The sequence below is a fragment of the Sabethes cyaneus genome, chromosome 3 (assembly GCF_943734655.1).
Source record: "Sabethes cyaneus chromosome 3, idSabCyanKW18_F2, whole genome shotgun sequence".
NCBI classification, from domain to species: domain Eukaryota; kingdom Metazoa; phylum Arthropoda; class Insecta; order Diptera; family Culicidae; genus Sabethes; species Sabethes cyaneus.
This window is the reverse complement of record NC_071355.1, coordinates 61,885,489-61,899,635: the sequence shown is the minus strand read 5'-3', so window position 1 is coordinate 61,899,635 and position 14,147 is coordinate 61,885,489. Positions and strand designations below refer to the sequence as shown.

The 14,147-nt window shown below is 42.5% G+C and overlaps 1 protein-coding gene across 3 annotated transcripts in view; it reads right to left on the bottom strand.

The window, feature by feature from the left end:
- Positions 1–8,085, bottom strand: part of LOC128741933 (serine/threonine-protein kinase Pak) — a 106,923-nt gene extending 98,838 nt beyond the window's left edge. For 2 of the 3 annotated variants that reach the window (XM_053838058.1, XM_053838061.1), the window contains exon 1: positions 7,191–8,085. The gene's annotated coding sequence lies outside the window, so the exon portion shown is untranslated. The remainder of the gene's footprint in view (positions 1–7,190) is intronic. The other variant, XM_053838059.1, reaches the window with a different exon arrangement.
- Positions 8,086–14,147: the final 6,062 nt, after the last annotated feature.

Below are 14,147 nucleotides of genomic sequence, written 5' to 3'. Positions count from 1 at the left end.
AACAGAGGGGATAGTTTTTGTTAGATTCGAGTGATGATTGCTGAGGGTAAGCACTAGTGGAGGGTGATGCCTCACTTGCTTAACTAGTGGCGACGGAGCGAGCGAAACGACTGGAGCAACATCCTGTGCGCTGCTGAAGCAGAGATCCAGACAGCGAATGTTCTCGTTGGTCACGTGGTTGATCTGTCGCAAAATGGCAGAAATGTAGCAGTCTAGAATCCGTAATGCTGCACTGTGCACAGTGGAGTGTTCGGGATCCGGATGGAGAAAAGTCCTGGTAGGTTAAAATCACCGATAATAATGAGCTCGTCGGTTGCTGTTGCCAAGTCGATCACTGACATAACCGAGCGGGAGTGAACGTCGATCAGACCTTCGTCTCGTACTCGATCGGGGGGGGGGGATGTAAATTCCGTACAAAAACAACCTGCAGTTAATGAACTCGATACACACCCACACTTGCTCAATACTGCTCCATTGATCATTTTCGATCAGTTTTGCTTTCAATCTCTGATTAACCGCGACAAGCACGCCACCGCCCATTAACTTCCGACTATTTCTGGGCCCACGGTCGCATCGAAAAACTTCATATTCAGGACCAAACACCTGACACGCGAGAGTTCGAGAGTCGAGCCAGGTTTCGGTTAGTACAATGATATCGTAGCAGCCATCAGATGCAGCCAGGAGGTACTCGTTCACGTCGCAGTTCATCCCTCCAGCGTTTTGGTAGCAGATGAGCACATCGCCATTGGCAATACTCCAAAAGTTCTTGTGCTGATTTGACTAAAACACACTTAGCTTCCGGTCCGTGAACTTTGAAATCACTGAAAAGCTATTATTAAAGCATATTATTCAAATTACGCAACTGACTTTATTTATTTACAACATACCCTACTGCGTAAAAAATGCGTAATTTTTCAAGGGTGGTTACTTTGGAGAAGTATATTAACCCCTCTAGAGTCTACATTATTTTTAGCACCGCAAAATTCACTAAAATGGTCGTAACTTTTTTATCTTTCAATAGTTTTTCACCAAATTTGGGGTATTTCTCGAAAATCTTTTCTATTTTCATAATATCTATAGAGATTGGCCATATCTCCTATGGCCCCGGAGTTTTTCTGGAGTTTCTTGGGGAACCGTGACATGGCTTTTTCAGATAAAGTTGCCAAATATTTAAAATTTGTTGATTTTTGTCACCATATCATAGACTGTGGACATGCTCTTCGAAACCCGTTCCGTGCTTGAATTAGAGAAGAAACCCTCCCAGGGGCAAGAACTGGTCTTTCACCGGTTGGCTCCTTTTTCGTCAGTTGCCGCAGGGTGCGCTGGTATCGCCAGTTAACGATTGGGACTGCATGGACTTCCGGTTGACTACTGGGGGCGTTTTACTGCCAGTTGATCATTGGGAACGCTTTACTGGATGCGTGGACAGCCAGTAAACTACTTGGTACGACCACAGATTTATTCAGAATAGGAATATTCTTCCTCGAATTAGGCAACCCTATCCGTTAAAAATCTAGTCTCCACTAGGAGGATCGCAAGGTGCGGTTGGCCCAATAACCTGTTGATCTTGATGAAATAATAAGTCAAAATACTTGTTGCAAACAGCAACAACAGAGGGGGATTTCTTCCGCTACTATAATACTAAAATCAGATACGGATTTGTAGGGATTAGGGATGCGAACTATCATTAAAAATCGTTACTCAGTACATCGTACATCAGTAGTTTCAGTACGTTACTGATAACTATCAGCAAATATCAGTAATTTTACGCATCACGGCATTGTAGCAAAAAAAGAGAAAATTGTAATAAATGCATTATTCGTTGTAATTTTACATTGTAATTTATCAGGCTTCATGGAGGCTCGCGCAACTACCGACCAGATTTTTTTTCCATCCGACAGATCTTGCAGAAATGTTGAGGGTACATCGTGTCCTCGGATCACATCTTTATTGATTTCAAAGCAACATACGATACATCGATACATACATACATACGATACATACCAGCTATGGCACATAATGCACGAAACCGGTTTTCCGGATTGGATTGAAACGAGTGATGTGTTTCGCGCGTTTCTGGGATACAATCGAGTCCCTTCGAGACACGGCGAGGGTTGGGATAAGGTGACAGCTTATCCAGTATGCTGTTCAACATCACTCTTGAGGGCGGTGTTCCGACCAGCGGGTATCGAAACGAGAGGCATGATTTTCATAAAGGATAGAAGTATATGAATCACGACATACTTTCACTGCTTGTGAATCCCAAAGACTCCCATCTACATCTGACGAAAGTCGGTAGGCTACGGTGGGCCGGGCACGTCGTAAGGATGCCGGACGACAGAGCAACGACAATAGTTCTTTTCAATAACCCCGGCACCGGAAACACGAAAACTCAACATGCAAGATGGCTTGACCAAGTCGAAAGTGATTTATGACTTTTGAGACAACTGGGAAATTTGCGACGAATGGCCCAAGATCTAGTTGAATAGAGACGACTGCTTAAAACAGGACGAGCCACCCCGGCTCTAGGCTGCTGACGACAACGACATATTGTGTCACTTTCGTCTATCGTACGCAACTACCGACCATTAACTTTAATCCAACTGATTTTTCTAACGGGACGACGTAACTGTATCAGTAAGCATCAATAACCGCGAAACCTTACTGATACTTAGTAATATTATTGCTTACTGATAATTATCAGTAATTAATGATAGTTTTCCAATCCCTAGTAGGGATAGTAGCGGAAGAAATCCCCCTCTGTTGTTACTGTTTGCAACTTCTGTAGCTTTTATATTTGTATCTTCACAAACTGGAACCCAAACGCTACCGTACTTTTTGTGTTCAGGTTATGTACTTTAGTAATAGCACTTGCGTAGGCTACCAATTAATATTAAGTATTTAGCTAAGCAATTTAGATATAAGCCAATATTAGCACCAAAAATAATACACTGGATGGTTGCAAAAGGTTTAGTGCACGACAATTATCTTCTACGATCGCCTATGTTATGATGACTCACCAGAATGATGACAGACCTCCTCGTCATCGCTGACAGCTGCCTGTAGCATCGATCTCGTTGCGTGGTTGATCGACTAATCGAGGGGGCTATTTTACAGTGAGAAGCGAGGTCAACAAGGGATGGCCAACACTCCTTCCGAGTAAGCCGAACGCCTGTTCGCCTTGCTCTCTTCCGCGTCGAACGTCCAAAACCGCCAGTTTTGTTACAGGGCGATCGTAGACGCCGCTCGCAGTTCTAACTGTCGCTGATCGGATTCGACCGTCCTTGCTGGGATCAGTTGTGATGACCTTACCTTTCGGCCAACAGTTCCTGGGTAGGTTGGAGTCTACGATGACCACTACGTCGTCTAGCGCAATCGGCTTCGTATCGACAAACCATTTCGTCCGTTTTGTGATGTCGGGAAGGTAGTCGGATAACCAGCGCTACCAGAACTGGTTGGCCAGCGCTTGGGATGTACGCCAGTTTTGCTTCAAGAGGGCTCCGCTGTCATCCAATGAAGTAAAGGGTTCCCACTAGAAAGTCATTCGGTGTGCGTGCTGGTGACGAATCCTCATCGATGGGCACATGGGTGAGCGGTCGGGAATTAAGTGTAGCTTCCACTTCCGTGAGCACGCTCCTCAATACCTCTTCGGATGGTTTTGTCAGAGGACAGATGGCCATTAAGTTTTTCTTCACACTTCGAATCAGCCGCTCCCAGCTACCGGCCATATGGGGAGCCGAAGGCGGGTTGAAGTGCCAACTCGTCTCAGCGGTTACGAAGTTGCTGCTAATTTGGTCGTAGTCAACTGCGTCCTGAAGCTTCTGGAGTTCTAGACTAGCGCTAATGAAATTGGTCCCCCGGTTGCTTCAAATCGTTCTTGGAGTACCGCGACGAATGATAAAGCTGCGGAGTGCAATTATGCACGAGTTGGTGCTTAGCGGGTTGACCAATCCTATGTGAATCGCTCGCATCGTGAGACAGACGACAATCATTCCCCACCTCTTCTCCGTTCTTCGTATAACGCAACTCGTTGACTGTATGTGCTGACTTTGAGAAAACTTGGGGCCATTCCGCTTCACTGCGGTAGAGGAAGTCGGGACCTCGGAATCATCTGGATTCTGGGGTAGTATCGGGCTGCGTTTCCCACTTGTTGCCATCGTCTGCTACATTCAGTTTTGACGGTACCCAGCGCCAATCTGCTGCTTCTGTAACATCGAGTATTTCGCTAACCCGAAAGGCAACGAATGTGTTGAATCGTCGGTGAGCTTAGAACGTCGCGTGAGTCGGGCCAATAAAATTCGCGGTGTATTAATAAACACGTTAAGGGTGCTATATGGTCAGCCTGAAGCGATAGTTTACTCACTGATTGAAACAATAAATGCTATTCCGGTGATCAAAGAAGACAAGTTGGAAATGCTAGTTGATTTCGCAGTTAAAGTGCAGAACTTCTGCGCAACGGTCGATGCATGTGGTATAGAGGACTATATGTAGAACGTCTCCTTTCTCCATCAATTGGTAACCAAGCTAGCGGGTAAAACTAGCAACCTTTGGGGAATGGTTGTTCTCACTTGCAGAAGCAGCCAGCGTCTTAACGATACCGTATATACCAGTGCAAAACGACCCACCAAAAACCGTGCCCAACCCGTCAAGGAAGACTGTATACTCACTCCGAATCAAGAGCCAACGAAAATACACCGAAGAAGCTTAGTACCGACAGTTGTCCGGTGCGCTGCAAAGGGTGTAGGTCGGCGTCGAACTGTCCACGCTTTCTTCAGCTCTCTCGAGATTCTAAGTGGGCTGCCGTGAGAGAATTTGGATTGTATCGTCGATGTATCTGCCGCCACGAAGGGAAATGCAACGCAATGCCATGTGGGAAAGACGGTTGCACCGTCTATCATCACGAGCTGCTTCACAACGACAATAGAGATCGCTACATTACATACCGAGCAACCCGTATTATAGCAGCGGAAGGAATCCCCCTCTGTTGTTGCTGTTTGCAACAATACTTGTTTACTATTTACTAATGTACAGTGAGGTTACATTGTGTTAGTGATAGATAAAAATATCTTAAAGTAAACAATACTTAAAATCTAAACACATATGGTTCTACGTTAGATCATATTTCGTATAACTACGGTGACATCTGACGTCCTTCAGACAGCTGACGTTCATTTGACAGCTGACGCTCTGCTGGAACCAACAGTTTGGTAAGAGATTTCTTTTGATCGATTTATTTTTTGTTTGCTATGTAGAGCTCAAATAGAAAATGCGAAAGGGGGTTGCGCATTGGTGATCTTTGCATTTGTTTATAAACAGTACTCTTAAATGTGAAATAATATAATATTAAATTATACGCAGTTTATTTAGCAGCAAATATGCCTTGTCCTTGTTTTTACAATTACTATCACTGTGTTGGAAATGTTGGAAACTTCTTTGGCATAGCTTGGAATACTTTCACGAGTCCTTTTGTCAACTATTCATTCCATTGCCAGGTTTGCGAACATTTACGGGATTTGTTTCTTAAAAGAAGAGCTGTTCCGGGTTCAGAAGATTTTACTACCGATGTGAAAAATTGTACGGATTTATTGACTACAAAACCATCTATATGGTGTACCGTGAAGTGCCCTAATTTTGGTATTAAAGTCAACAATCTCTCAATAAAACATGCACATTTCCATCAAGATGTTTGAAAGGTTGAAAGAGTATGCGTCCGTTGCATCCGTCACCATTTAGGTAAAAGTTAAGAAAATTGTTATTGAAATGCATTATGTCGCCGTAATAATAGGACGAAAGCGACGTTGAAAAGTGTTTCTGAATGTTACTTAGGTTCTTTTGAAAAGTTACGCGAGAAATCTTTACAAAAGCAATATCTCTGCTGAAGCTCTATTGTATAATGTGAAAGTAATACCGTTACGAAATTGAAACTGCTTGACACACAGAGTTTCTAATACTTTAATAGTAAGATCATTGAACTATCTCAATAGTAACTATTGTGTAAATTCAATCATTGTAAGATTTTTTTTGAACCATTGAACACACATCACAGACACGAACAGCACATATAAGCCAGGTCGGTCGTAGGCGAGAATTTCACGGCTTCGATGCCCTCTGCTGATGGCAGCATGGGCTGACTGTGTCATTAGGTATCTTGTCTATACAGCACGCTTGCCGTCGGAGAGAACGATCGGCCGGCAATCGCAGGCCAGTGTCAAACGCCATTTGCTGTAATATACCTCTCGCTTGCTATATAGCAGCCGTAAAGTTCAACACGAAGCGACTCGGCGGCGCGGCGGTTTGACTAGACATATACGCTGAGAAAAACTTTGCCGAATGGGAAAAAAATGTGCAGAATCTTATCGTTTTATGATCGAGTATGTAGTATTGAAACAGTTGTAAGTTATGATGCAATCAAATTTAAAGTTTGCTCGTTCAAACCAAGGTTGACACGATATCTGTGTAGATAACTAATTTTAATATAAACTAACCGACGTATGATTAGTGTGCATGTGTGACTAATCATCGTCTCGGGTTGTGGAAATCTCGCATTGATGCACATAATTACAACGAGAAAAGCGCACAGCTTCGCTGCTCCAGTCGTCGTCGGCGACAAAAGCAATAATATATAGCGGCGCAGCCAGCCGACTCTTTGGTTAGCGTCGATTACGGGGATGACTCCGGAGGTGGAACATCGGATGCGTCTCACGACCAAGCACTTAGGAGATTTATTTATATTTATAAATATCTCGCTTGTTTTCTTTAGACTGCTACATACTGTACGTCGCTTCTTTTGACCAGGCTCCTCCGCAGAAGCAGTTTTTAGTCAGCTGGAATTTTACTTGTTGGAAGTTTTCAATGTTCTGTCGGAAAAACTTGTTGAAAAATTTGTCAACTGTTATTGTTAACATTATATTAGACAATTTAATTTGCAAAATTTAAATTAGGGGACCAGTTGATTACGGTACAGACAACTGGAGCCAACATATAATCTGCAATGTGCAAAAAATGCTGTAACAAAAGTTTACGTTAAATTCAACTCGTAAATAAAGCTGAACAAGAGCCATTGAACTGCGATTCCAGCAGGAACTGCATCCCATCGAGATCCTGGCACAAAAAGTTCGCTCTTGTCAGTCTGCGATGATAAGCGCCTGTTGGAAGTGCGCTCGTGTGGCTGCGATGACTCAGACACTTACCGTTCACCAACTGCCCTTCTGCTTCTGCACACTGTCCTCTAACGTTTCTGTTGCTGTCGTCGGCTAGTCCTCTGAAGCTCGGAAATATCCAAGCATGGAGAACCGGAATGTGGCAGTCAGCCAGTTGGCACAGGCAGAACGAAGAAGAAACAGACTCACAGCAGCAAAAATCAATCAAATAGGAATCTCACTGCCGTCTTCGGTGTGTGCGTGTGCTATTGATGACAGTTCTCCAGTGATCAATCGCAGGATTTTTAATGGACTGTTTCTAATTTCAACGAGATGTAATCAAATGTCTGCTTTCCCAGTCGCTAATCTTCCAGGCTATTTTCATCTAACACTGGATAATCATTCTATTTTATAGAAAACGCTGGATGCAATTTTTTCAACTCACCAACACAACTTCCACACTGGATACCACTTTTTCTTCTTTCCCTATGTGGTGCATGCGTCGCACTCTTTTTTCGCTAGCTTTTAGATTACTTTTCCTCGTTCACACTTTCCATCGGTGATTTATATTTTTGTAAAGAAAAATGCTTTCATGCTTTCATCGAACGAACTTCACACTTTCATGAATATTACCAACAAAAACCACGCAACATCGACGGTCAGACAGAACCAACATTCCGAGCAATAAAACTAAGGAAAAATACTTATGTTTCACATCGAAAAAAATCCATTCACAATTTTATACCGAAGAGAAAATCTTCACTGCCAATGAACATTGATTTTCGGGGTCACACACAGTTCACCAGTGACATTCCGACGAAAATGTTGCCACCGGAAGCACTACCGAACGGTTATAACACTAACCGGAACAGGAAATTTGCCGAATTGGTACGGAGCTCTAAAGATTTTTCCTCTTCAACGATAGAGCACCACAGAGATGGCTGCGATTCTCGTTCCGATGGCTGTGTGTTCTGCTGATGGCTGGCTATCCGTGTAGCCGTAAGTAAAGTTCCACACCACGGCACAGAGTCAGTGTGTGAGGCGATTCTTGCGGATTCTTTCTCCCTGTCTCTGTCTTGGCTCTTGTGTTGGATATTAACCTTCGTGCATGCAAAAGATGGTTGCGTAAAATGTCCAAAATGTCACAGCGTAAAGCGACATCTTGACAGTTTGCTGCGGTGGAATTGTGTACTATTAAACCTCGGTGGTGAATTGACTGTGGTGAAAATGGGCTTATCGTTTCGACCTGAGATTTTCGACTCGCGTAATGGCGGGTTGGCAATGGTGCCTATATTCAGGAGTAAAACGATTAAACTGAATCTTTAAAATGACCGTTGCATTGGGGTTTTTTTATTTCTCGTGGAACCTACCGGAAAATGAACCATAGTGGATGTCCGGAGACCAACCCCGGTGGAAACAAAGATCCAATGCTGATAGAGTAGGAGGCACTCATACGAATGCTTAGTGCTAGCACGAGTAGTAGCTTTCATAACCTTCCCAAGTAACATTTTTGTTATATTGCGGAGTTTCCACCTATTTAGAGTCCCACGCGAAAATTATTAGTGGTTATTTTCTCCGTTTACCACAGATATTTGCAATTTAGCAATTTAAACCATCAGTTGGTCGTTATTGCCTCCCCACTGCACCCCTCCTTGCTTGACAAGCATAGTTTCAGTGTATTTAGTAGGTACAGGATAATTATTATTAAAAAACGTGTTTGCGTAGGACTCGTAAAATTGCTGCAAGGTACAATATTATAGCTTATTAAATTATTGCACAACTAATTCCCGTTGAACAACTGCTTAATAAGCTATTATACAACACAAATGTTCCTTGGGTTAGGCGTCTGTTCCTATGTCATGGGCGTCTCTTGACGACTTGACGCCTCCTCAACCCGGTAAGCGTCTGCACTCCAGGTAAGGAGCGGCTTACTGCAGGAAACGTGTGTTCTTTGAGCTCGTACTAAATGTTAAGGTTGCAACCCCATCACGAGGCTCGGTAGTGTGGCCCTAGTAAGGCAAACAAGGATGCTTGTTACCTGAAACTGCAGATTGCTGCACTCCGTGGTTGGCGACAGGATGCTGTTTGATCAACTAGAACCCCGAAAGTTTTGCATCGCGACACTGGAGATCTGTCGTGACAGGTGTGAGAACTTGACGGCAAGGCCCAATTTTAACAGAGTAGTGGAGTGACCATCGAGCTGTGAACGGTCTTGAGGTGACGGGCAGAAGGCAATATCGCGTGATAGACTGGAAGGTGATCAACCAGAGGATGTGTATGTTGAGGAAAAAAAGCTCGTATACCATCATAAACGTGCACTGTCAATACGAAGGTATAGATCCAAAAACAAGAACGTATGGTAGCTGTATGCCAAAGGATAGCAAAATCGTTATCGACACTTATAAAATTTTAAACGTAACAATTATAGGACCTGAACACATACTTTTTATGTTACTTAAAACATTTTATTTATTTGCTTAAATATAAATATCAAATGAAATTTCTTATTTATTATGAGGCACCCCACAAAATGTATATGACTTAGAAATTATATTTATGTGTGAACTGCTATAAAAATTATGTTTCATATCCTACAGTCGTAAATCATGTGCTCTTGTACATACTTTTAATGGGGCCATAAATGTTATTCATGGCGATTGAAATGATATTTATGTGCCTCACACATATATGTTATTTGTCAGATCTAATTGCAAAAAATTATGTAGTTTCACACATAAAGAGTATACGGAAATTTGCCTCAGTGGAGGATTGAACGCCCAGGTTGGCTTGAAAGCGATGTATATATCGGAGATTGGGCTCTGTAGCCTGCATACCGCACCGATACGAACGACAACGGCCAGTGATGATTGAACTGTGCAGCTTCCCGAGGCCTGGTGATCAGACGCACTTTCTTTCCCCGCAAACATATCTACAAAGCCACCAGGAGATTTGCTGACCAACGTACATTGAACCAAATCGACCATATTTTCATCGATGGCGGTTTTCTCGAACCTGACCAAGATACGCTCCCTACGTGTCCCCAGGCTTTCAATCTTGCAAAGATCCGATGAGAAATCGGACATCTGAAAACTTATGGAGCCACCAGAAAGAATCGACCCCTGGCAGAACTCTACAAAAGTGGCAAGAAACTACAATGGCACTTCACTGGATAAGTTCAAGGATTTTGGGAAGAGGAGAAACTATCGGAGGAGTGGAAGAAAGGTATGGCTTGTTCCATTTACAATAAGGCGATCGTGCTCTCTTAGTTATGGTTTCGTCGTCGTTTCGTACTTTTATAGAGTAGTACCAGATGGGCTTTTTTATAGAGGTACATGCTACTATATATCAAATTTGCACACTCCGGTAAATTTTCCAGAAACATCGGGACAACGTGCCCACGTATTCTGATTCCTGTAGCGTTGATGGAGAACTGTTTTCGCCGCACAGTCATGCGGCATCCTTACGTCATATCCGGCCCCCAAAGCCTAGCGACTTTTGCCAAATGTACGGTAGGAATCTCTACCAGCAGTGTCTTTAGTGCGTGATTCAAACGCCTCCGCCACTCTCCGCGTTCAGTTTGTGCTCCGCCAAATGGTATCGCAGCAGTTTCCAAAATACTGATCTAATAAGAACTTTGTACATAGTCAGCTTCGTACGACGGTGCATGCTTCTTGATCAAAGCGTTTTGCGAATAGCCAAGTAGGCCCGATTTCCCGCTTGGCGCATTCATGGCGTTGGATCTCCTTACTAGTGTTGTTGTCCGAGGCCATCATCAGCGATATCAAATACATGAAATCACCTACCATTTCTAATTCGTCGCCGTCAATGGTTACCGTCCGAGGGAGGCACACGTTTGTTTCCTTTGCGAGCCTCTACCTTTTATGCATTTGATCTTTGATGCATTTATTTTTAGCTCAATCCTCCTAGACTCCGCTTTCAGTCTGGCGTAGACTGCTTCCGCCGTCGCCAAGTTCCTGGTTATGATATCAAAGTCATCTGCAAAGCCTAGGAGTTGGTTACCCTTGCTGCAAATCGTGTCTCTCGTTTCGATGCCCGCTCGTCGGATCACCTCCTCAAGAACGCGTTGTCTAATCTAATCTCACTCTAACGCAGCCAATCCTTGAAAGCATCCTGGCAAATTACAATTACTTGAATCAAACATTTTTCTTATCAACAGCCAGGCCAACTGCTCAGCATGTACGGCAGAGAGAATTCCAAGGAATCAAGTGGAACCAGAAATAATACCCAATTCCATTAAGCACCTTTAAATCAAGAGGAAGGAAAGCCTGAACCTCTGAGTACCAAACGCTTCACAAATAGATAATGATTTATTTACATTGGGAGTATCTTTGCTAATAAGTTAAGGTTAAGTGGTACTTCGGACCCTCGGGGATGAACTAATGGCATTTAGGCCAGAAGCCAGGCTGCAATTGGCCAAGGATATAGCGCCTTATTTCGCTCTCCGAAAAGAGATTAGAAACACCAACTACCAAAACCATCAGTTTAAGTAATATAACACTTGAGAATAAAGTCGTGTGGTTCCATTGGTGCTTAAAACTACAGTTGTAAGGTTGTGGAACTAAAAACCACACGATCCCGCACATCCTAGCTTGGCTACTCAATTATACAAATTGAAGTATTTCGAGGTATGCCCATGTGGAGGCGCTAGGTAGGGGCTTGGGATGGCTAGAGCTATGTTGGGCAATTTCATACTCGGATCACCTCCTCAAGAGTGTTGTTGAACAGAACGCAGGACTATTTATAGAATTATTTGGCGTGAAAATCAAAATTTAGGCATCTTTCGTCGACATTTGCATAAAAAACTACAAGGTATACAGCCCTAAGGGTTGTACAAAAGAGTGATGTATGACTATATCAGAGCATTAGATCAAGGACTAATGTAAACTGCATTTCAGGCATATGTATGTTTATAAGAATCTGTTAGTGCCATTGTTTAATTGAATTTTTAAAAGAGCGAAATATTCAAATTCAATTCTTTATTGAATGCAATGGTTGCTTTGAAAATACGTGGACGGGGGTTCATAGATACAAGGCCTGCAACCAATGAGACATATAGATTTCTTTTAAAAATCACTTGTGTGCATCATAAAGGTTGAAATAGTAATGAATGACCAGCCCACAGATTATTGTGTTGAATATGATTATGCGTAGTTTGACATGCTTCAATAATCTTACTTTAACTGGCTTGTTGCCTTTAAAAGGGCCATTGGTTGCAAAAAATATTAAAGGCAACGCACGTTCATCGCAAATATGACGTACCATTCGAATGTCCTTTTCTTTTGACATGAATGGCAGCTGGCACGTAGGTTAGCGGCGTCGATTCACTGTCTTTTGCTCCGAGAAGATTTTACTAGTTTACTTTTACAGCTTACCGCTTGTTACATAGCAGAAAATCTGGTTCATACGCAAAAATTTCTGTTTTATTTGTATGAGTCTTTATCCTCAAACCATCATAAAATAAATTCATGCCTCCAAAAACCCCCACATGCCAAATTTGGTTCTATTTGATTAGTTTTCGAGTTATAAGGAAATTTGTGTTTCATTTGTATGGGAGCCCCCCCTCTTACACCCTCCTTAAAATTGGTCTCTAATCCCCCATAAAATTGCTGGTCATTTTATCTATCCAACGACATATAAATTATTCAGTTTCGTTCAGTAGTTTAGTAGTTATTAGCATTTGAAATCTTTCATTCAAACGTTACACTTTTATTTTCGTTTTCACAAAGTGCTACCCAGTCCCAGTATAGTAATCAAAGACGTAGTCCTACGTCAAAATGGAAAAAACATTATTAGCGCAATCCGATCATTTTCACAATGTTGCCTACCGATTGTTGGAGCGGCCAAAATTGTCAAAAAAACAAAAATTAAACAACACTGAAAGAAATTTTGTTTAAATCAATGAAGTCCGCCACAGGTCACTTAGAATCAAAAAGAAATTTTTATAAATTTTAACTTAAAAAACAACTTTGGTCATCGCAGTTTTTTAGTGCATCTGAAAGCTCTAAGTGTGATGCTTTGTGAGGTGCTAAGTTTGCTGAAAATTGACGGTTTTTGAAAACAACATATTTCAAAATCGTTAAATTTTATTATATATAGGGTAACCAACGTATTTTGGACCCCCTCAACAGCTGTACATAATTTGGACACTTACAGCAAAATCAAATGGAAGTGCCCAAATTATGTACAGCTGCTGAAGGGGTCCAAAATAGGTTGGTTACCCTACTAGCTGACCCAACAAATTTCGTATTACCCCAAATTAAACTGTGTTGTACATAAATCGTGAGTCTCGGATGACCTTTGTCACAATCTCGAGCTTTGCAAGTTTCTGGGGAGTTCATGGTTTTTTTTAATATACAAATTTTCCTCACAGTAAAGTAGAGAACAACTCCCCCCATGGCTTAGCCTGATAAAATAAAGCGGATAGCATTTAAATATTCGCCATCATTACAAACCATTTTGCCGAATACCATTTTGCGGAACACCAATTCTCGGTTTACCATAACGCGGAATATAGAGTTTTGCAAAATACCATTTCGCGAAAAACCTTACGCGGGATGCACCATTTCACAGGGGTGACCCAACTGAAGGAAAGTAACAGAGGTCAGGTCAGTAGATCTAGGAAAATAAATAAATGTAGATGGAGGTGATCTCTACGGGGAGCTGCCGCCCCCCCTCCCCACAGTGGCCGGTGCTTCCGACGGCAGGTCGCCGGCAACACTCGCGGCCTGTGTCCGTCTCGCCCTTAATCATCTAATGTTACTATTGATAGTTCTTGGTGTTCTTGTTATTGACTAATGTTTTATGAAAGAGTCTAAAATTACTCAAGTTCTATTAGTTTTCGAGTTACGCAAAAATTTCTGTTGTATTTGTATGAGAGTCCTTATCCCCCTACCACAAGGCTGAGGGCAAGGTGAGTTAAAATAGGTGATCTAGTTTTCACAGTTTGTAGAACAGAAGTGCGCGGAACGATTGGTTAGCAACCATCGA